Raw genomic sequence first — 8,031 nt, 5'->3', positions numbered from 1 at the left:
GGCGTTCACCGAGTACGACCTCTCTCCGTTCCAATCAATGGTTGTATGCAGTGACAGGGAGATCGGAAGTCATGGCAAATTTGTCGGAGAAGGAAGATGAGGTAGTTCATGTGGGAAGAATGTAGATGATCCTAGTTCTTCTAGCGAGACTTCATCTAGAGAATGGTGAACTCGACAATTTGATTTGGGAGAAAGAATTGGATGAACCAGGAGAGAAACATAAGTGGTTAGCTCTTGCAAAGGTTGAACTGTTCGAGAGCTCTTGGATCTCCAAGGGTGAGTGGGAGCGAATGCGATTTTCTGTCTGAATCCCATCTGGATAAAGCTAACGCAGTTGAGTTGAGAGTTGAGCCAGGTTTTGATTTCCTTCATGTAATAGAAAGTGATGGTCGTTCAGGCGGCCTAGTTCTTTTTTGACAATCAGTCTAACGAAGTGGTGTATAACTATGCTATTCCTAACTTCATCGATGGTTTGGTAATGGAAGGTGATAGTGTTGCTTGGCGCTTGATTGGTTTCCATGGCGAGCTAGTGTGGGATGAGAAATACCTTTCTTGGTCCTACTTGCGGGATGATACGTCTCCAACGTATCTATAATTTTTGATTGTTTCATGCTATATTATATTTTGTTTTGGATATTATTGGGCTTTATTATACACTTTTATATTATTTTTGGGATTAACCTATTAATCGGAGGCTCAACCCAGAATTACTGTTTTTTTGCCTATTTCAGAGTTGCGCAGAAAAATAATATCAAATGGAGTCCAAACGGAATGAAATCTTCGGAAACGTGATTTTCGGAACGAACGTGATCCAGAGGACTTGGACCCTACGTCAAGACATCAACCAGGAAGGCACGAGGTAGGGGGACGCGCCTACCCCCCCTAGGCGCGCCCTCCACCCTCGTGGGGCCCACGTTGCTCCACCGACGTACTTCTTCCTTCTATATATACCTAGTACCCCCAAACTACCAGATACGAAGCCAAAAACCTAATTCCACCGCCGCAACCTTTTGTATCCCGTGAGATCCCATCTTGGGGCATTTTCCGGAGCTTCGCCGGAGGGGGCAACGATCACGGAGGGCTTCTACATCAACACCATAGCCTCTCTGATGATGTGTGAGTAGTTTACCTCAGACCTTCGGGTCCATAGTTATTAGCTAGATGGCTTCTTCTCCCTCTTTAGATCTCAATACAAAGTTTTCCACGATTCTCGTGGAGATCTATTCGATGTAATCTTCTTTTGCGGTGTGTTTGTTGAGACCGACGAATTGTGGGTTTATGATCAAGTTTATTTATGAACAATATTTGAGTCTTTTCTGAATTCTTTTATGTATGATTGGTTATCTTTGCAAGTCTCTTCGAATTATCAGTTTGGTTTGGACTACTAGATTGATCTTTCTTGCCATGGGAGAAGTGCTTAGCTTTGGGTTCAATCTTGCGGTGTCCTTTCCTAGTGACAGTAGGGGCAGCAAGACACGTAATGTATTGTTGCCATCGAGGATAATAAGATGGGGTTTATACCATATTGCATGAGTTTATCCCTCTACATCATGTCATCTTACTTAAAGCGTTACTATGTTCTTTTGAACTTAATACTCTAGATGCATGCTAGATAGCGGTCGATGTGTGGAGTAATAGTAGTAGATGCAGGCAGGAGTCGATCTACTTGTCTTGGATGTGATGCCTATATACATGATCATACCTAGATATTCTCATAACTATGCTCAATTCTGTCAATTGCTCGACAGTAATTTATTTACCCATCGTAATACTTATGCTCTCGAGAGAAGTCATTAGTGAAACCTATGGGGCCCGGGTCTATTTTCCATCATATTAATCTCCCGTTAACAAGCTATTTCTGGTGCCGTTTTTATTTCGCTTTATTTACTTTGCATCTTTATCATAAAAATACCAAAAATATTATCTTATCATATCTATCAGGTCTCACTTTCGTAAGTGACTGTCGGTGTCAAAACCGGCGGATCTCGGGTAGGGGGTCCCGAACTGTGCGTCTAGGCGGATGGTAACAGGAGACCGGGGACACGATGTTTTTACCCAGGTTCGGGCCCTCTCAATGGAGGTAAAACCCTACGTCCTGCTTGGTTAATATTGATGATATGGGTAGTACAAGAGTAGATCTACCACGAGATTAGAGAGGCTAAACCCTAGAAGCTAGCCTATGGTATGATTGTATGTTCCTACGGACTAAAATCCTCCGGTTTATATAGACACCGGAGAGGGCTAGGGTTAAACAGAGTCGGTTACAATGGTAGGAGATCTACATATCCGTATCGCCAAGCTTGCCTTCCACGCCAAGGAAAGTCCCCTCCGGACACGGGACGAAGTCTTCAATCCTGTATCTTCATAGTCCAGGAGTCCGGCTGAAGGTACAGTCCGGCTATCCGGACACCCCCTAATCCAGGACTCCCTCAGTAGCCCCCGAACCAGGCTTCAATGACGATGAGTCCGGTGCGCAGATTGTCTTCGGCATTGCAAGGCGGGTTCTCCTCCAAATTTCGTGTACCTGTTGAATAATGTCCGGTTTCTTATAAATGTAGCGCTCCTTGGCTTCTATGCCCAATAATGGCCGTCTTCCACGTGTCAAACAAATACGAAAAGTCAGGGTGTTTTTATATTTACACCCCTAGCCGCGTGAATGAGCCACCTATTTAAGGGGACGAGGATTTAGATCCAAACCACACCTTCTCCCCTCCGCGAGTATTCATCAGAGCGTATCCGGCAGAGGTCCATTCTATCATGGCCGGCCGCCGCAGCTCCTCCTCTCGCCCTTCCAGCCCTCAGCCTGGAGATTGGGAGAGATGCTCCATCCCGCACAGCGAGCTAGTGACGCTCCAGACCAAGGGATTTCTCCCCCCGGCCTATATGGTCCCGGTTCGAGCCGGACTTGCCACCTATAATGGCGGAGAGCAAGCGGAGAGCGCCCCCAATCCCTCCAAAGGAGAGCGGGTATGCCTTGTCCCTTACTTAATAAGAGGGCTCGGATTTCCAATTCATTCGTTTCTCCGTGGGCTCCTGGAGTTCTATGGCCTCCAGCTGCACAACCTCACGCCTGCCTCCATATTGCATATCGCGGGCTTCGTAGCCCTTTGCGAGCTGTTTTTGGGCTGTGAGGCTCATTTCGCGCCGTGGAAAAGGCTATTCTGCCTTGTGCCCCGTTCTCAGAAGGGGTCAATATATCAAGTGGGCGGAGCCGAAGTGTGGTGCATCACCGGGACCGGATATCTATCCGGAACCCCAAAGAAGGCGTCCGAGGACTAGCCTTCGGAATGGTTTTATATAGAGGACGTCCCGCTGCCAGATCCTGTCCAGATCGGCCTCCTTGAGTTCGACAGTGCTCCCCTAAAGAAGCGCCTAAGCTGGCGTCCACGGAGCCCTCAGAGGGAAAGTGACAAGGATGTTCTTTACCTGATGGGCCGGATAAGATTGTTAGCTCATTCCGGACTGACCATGATCAGGGTCATGGCCGCATGCATCATGCGAGGGGTGCAACCACTTCAGTATAGAGGCCACCCCATGTGGGACTTCAACGGGGAGGACGACGCCACCCGCCACGGCCGTAAGGGGCCGGATTCGGCTCCCGCTCTAATAAAGATCTTGTCCGCTTTGTACAAGGGAGAAGAGGAGGAATTTCTCCGCGTCAACCCACAGGGTGGATTTTCTATGTACAATCCCCCAAGTTGGGTAAGTGGACACTTTTACTTGCCCATCCGTTTTATATTCCCATCGTTAAATATTCAGTCTAACGACTTCAACGCAGGAGCTGCGCCAGGCTGTTAAAGAAATAAACAGTCCTCCTCCACAACCCGAGGATCCGGGACGGTCCCTCGACCCGGCCTCTCAAGAGGATCCGGACTTATCTGTGGAGCTGATTAATGGGGTATTTCATCAATTGAGCAAGGACAACGCCTTGGTGGCCATTACGGCCGATTACCCAGGGCTACTCCCAGCCTCACAGGTAACTGAGACCGAAGTCCCAGCACTTTGAAAAAGGGATCTATCCTCGCATGTTTTCGATTGCCGTATGACAACCGTGTTTTGCAGGGGAGGTCCTTGAGACGGGAGGCCGAGCCTGCGGCGACTAGCCAACGAGGGGTGGCAAGGCCCCGCGGGCTGAAAAGAAGTGCGGTCCGGACTGAGACGCCGACGCAAAGGTATAACGCCCCATCTTATTCCCAGGTGTTATTCCTTCAAGGCGTATTAACGCTCGTGCTCTCTTCAGGACGAAGAGACCTCGCCGGACTATATCCGGAGAGGTTGCCAATCGCGCCTCCACCAGCCAGGCTCCAAAGCCTGGTCCGGAAGCGAAGGCGAGCACAAGGCGCGCACCGGACGCTCCTCCGACAGAGGATGCGGACAGGCTGTCTGCCACCAATTCCGAGGTGGAGAGTGCCATGAACCACAGGCGTCGCCGGACAGTTCTTCGCGACGCTTGTTTCTCCCAAGAGGCATTGGATGCCTTCAATTCGGGAGATGCGTACCTCCGTGCCGCTCAAAATGGTCTAGCCAGAGCCACGGAGCAATATGTAAAAGACATATGGGTAAGAAAATTTTGGTAATTATATATATACCAGTAGCCCCCGAGACTTGAAACCGTTAGAATAACTGATTTAAGGATCATTTGTTATGCAGGTTCTTACAGAAAAGAATACCCTACTGTCCCAGGAGCTGGAAGAGTGCAAAGCCCAACTTAAGGCCGCACTAGCCGCGGCAGGGGAGCCCAAGGAGACCCCCTTTGGTGATATACGCTTCGAAAGATAAGTATTTTGCGAAGTGCGGCGTGGGTGCAAATCTGACAAATGAAATTGCAGATGGCGCCGGATTAAATCCGGAAGAGCAACAACTCCTACGCCAGCTGAAGGCTGGTGAGAGCGTGCTGACAAAGGTGAGGCGGGAGAAGAATGATCTCCAAGATGCCAACACCAAGCTGGGCATTGAACTGAAGGATGTTCGTGCCCATCTGTTGGACTCCATTAAGGAGAATCAGCGGCTTCGATGCGGCAAATTTAGTAAGTGCTTAAACGAATCTTTAAAAAAAGAGTTCGGCGAGGAAGTCGACTAACAGAGTAATGTCTGTAGGTATGCTAACAGGTCGTCCTGCAGAGGAAATGCCCGGTTCTATGGGTGACCTTCTTCCCGAGCTCTCACAACTGCACGAGTGAGTTCGGCAGGTGATGCAAGGCGTCGCCCAGGCCTTGTGGCCATCTATCTCCATGCCCGAAGGCCTTGGAGAGCTTGTAGAGAGGCTGAAGGGAGCGCGGCGGTGCTTCTGATTGTGGAAGATGTCGGCCTGCCGTCAAGGCGCCAGGGAGGCCTGGGCCATGGTGAAGATGCGGTACACGAAGGCTGACCCAAACCACATGGCCGAGGTCGGACCCGTGGGGCCCGATGGGAAGGAGATCCCTGTGAGCTTAGTATACGACCAAGTAGAATTGGCCGCAAAGTATTCCCAACGGGACTGTAAACTAGACAGCCTGTTAGATGGTATTGAAGAGGAATATAATCAGTCAGATTGACTATGTAATTTTAATTGACACGTGTAATGCCTTCTAGCCGGATTGTAGATCGTTTGTCATGGCCAACCTTTTCGCTTCAACCTTGGGACCTGACGGTCCGGATGTGTCCGAATACCCTCGCGATTATATAGGAACCTGGGTATGCATGGAGACCAGGAGTAGGGGTCATTGGTGCTTGAACAGACAAGTGCCCAACTAGTTATGTTATATTACATGGTTAGTAAGAAACATCTTCCAGAGAGAATAGTTCCATTAGGGGTTCCTTTCCCTGGGAGGCATGTCCTAAAGTGCATGTCCATTCTGCGAAAAGAGATACAGGAAAAACATCTGAGGGCGTATAGATAAATAAAAAAAGATCATCTTTAGTTCACTGACCGAATATTCCCTTAAGAACGCTAGCTTTCGGCTTCACCCAGTCTGAGGTACACATCTGGCTGACCCGACAGTAACAATCGCAGAGGTGCTCCCTTTACCACCTAGCCAAACAATCAGGAACGTAGGGGTAAGCACAGGAGCCAGGCAACCCAGCTTGGCCAAAACTTAAGTCATATCGATGCATATAATGGTGAATAAAAGGTACATGCGGAAGTGTGACACATGTGTTGGGCATGAAGCCCGTATAAATAAGCTTATGTTTAAAGAAGCCCCCAGGTTTAATGAGCGCGGATAGCACATCACTTTATGAGCCTTTGAAGGCTATAAGAGAGAGGGAGGGGAGAAGGAGAGAAATGTAAGACAGAAAGTATATAAAAAATGGACAGAGGAAGGAGACGAACACAGAGTCCGGTGCTAGGCATAGAATCTTCGGAGACGGGCTGCGTTCCATGGGTTCGGCTCAAGTCGGTTATCCGATGCATCTCGCAGGCGGTACGCTCCACCAGTCAGGACTTGGTCAATTATGAAGGGACCTTCCCACTTGGGCTTGAGTTTGTCCCTTTTCTTGTCCGGCAGGCGTAGAACTAATTCGCCAACGTTGTAATTTTTGGCCCGTACTTCTATGCTTTGGTATCTTCGAGCCTGCTGTTGATAGAATGTGGAACGGGCTTTTGCCACGTCACGCTCTTCCTCCAAGGCGTCCAAACTGTCCTGCCGATCGAGCTCGGCTTCTCTTTCTTCGTACATGCACACTCGAGGTGAGTCATGAATTATGTCGCAGGGCAAAACTGCCTCTGCGCCGTACACCATGAAGAATGGTGTGTATCCGGTGGTGCGATTCGGCGTGGTCCGCAGCCCCCAGAGTACGGAGTCGAGCTCCTCTACCCAGTGCATATTAGATTCCTTAAGGGACCGCACTAATCTGGGTTTGATGCCGCTCATGATAAGACCATTTGCACGTTCGACCTGGCCGTTAGTTTGTGGGTGATAGACGGAAGCATAATCGAGCTTGATGCCCATGTTTTTGCACCAGAGTTTTACCTCGTCGGCCGTAAAGTTCGTGCCGTTATCAGTGATGATGCTGTGGGGGACGCCGTAACGGTGTACAACCCCGGATATAAAGTCTATCACCGGTCCAGATTCAGCCGTCTTAACAGGCTTGGCTTCTATCCATTTGGTGAACTTATCCACCATGACCAGTAAGTATTTTTTCTTGTGGGTTCCGCCTTTAAGGGGTCCAACCATGTCAAGCCCCCAGACCGCGAAGGGCCAAGTGATGGGGATAGTTTGGAGGGCGGTGGGTGGCATATGGCTTTGGTTTGCAAAAAGCTGGCAACCGACGCATCGTTGGACTAAGTCCTGGGCGTCGGCCCGGGCCGTGGCCAATAAAAGCCTGTACGAAAGGCCTTGCTTACAAGGGACCGAGCTGCAGCATGATGACCGCCGAGTCCGGCATGAATTTCAGCCAGGAGGTTCCGCCCTTCCTCTTCGAAGATGCACCTTTGAAGGACTCCGGTAGTGCTTTTCTTGTAAAGCTCTCCCTCATGGACTTTATAGGCTTTAGATCGCCGTACTATGCAGCGTGCCTCATTTTGGTCCTCGGGGAGTTCCTGCCTAGTAAGGTAGGCGAGGAATGGTTCTGTCCACGTGGCGATGACGGCCATTATTACGTGGGCTGAAGGTGTTATTTCATTGGCAGAGCCTCCAATTATGTCAGAGTGTTCGGTGTCGGGCAGTGTGGTTGGGTCCGGGCTGTTATTGCCGGGTTCCCCTTCCCATACTACGGATGGCTTGAACAACCTTTCCAAGAAGATGTGGGGGGTGGGGGGGGGGACTACATCGCGTTTTGCGCCGATGCGTGCCAGGACATCTACCGCCTGATTATTTTCCTGGGCTATATGGTGAAATTCGAGCCCTTCGAACCGAGCTGACATTTTTAGGACGGCGTTGCGATAAGCTGCCATTTTTGGATCCTTGGCATCAAAGTCTCCATTTATTTGGGATATTGCGAGGTTCGAGTCCCCGCGCACCTCTAGGCATTGAATGCCCATTGATACTACCATCCGGAGACCATGTAAAAGGGCCTCATATTCGACTGCATTGTTGGAGTCTGTGTACATTA

Source organism: Triticum dicoccoides, chromosome 2A (genome assembly GCF_002162155.2).
Source record: "Triticum dicoccoides isolate Atlit2015 ecotype Zavitan chromosome 2A, WEW_v2.0, whole genome shotgun sequence".
Taxonomy (NCBI): domain Eukaryota; kingdom Viridiplantae; phylum Streptophyta; class Magnoliopsida; order Poales; family Poaceae; genus Triticum; species Triticum dicoccoides.
This window is presented reverse-complemented; position numbering follows the sequence as displayed.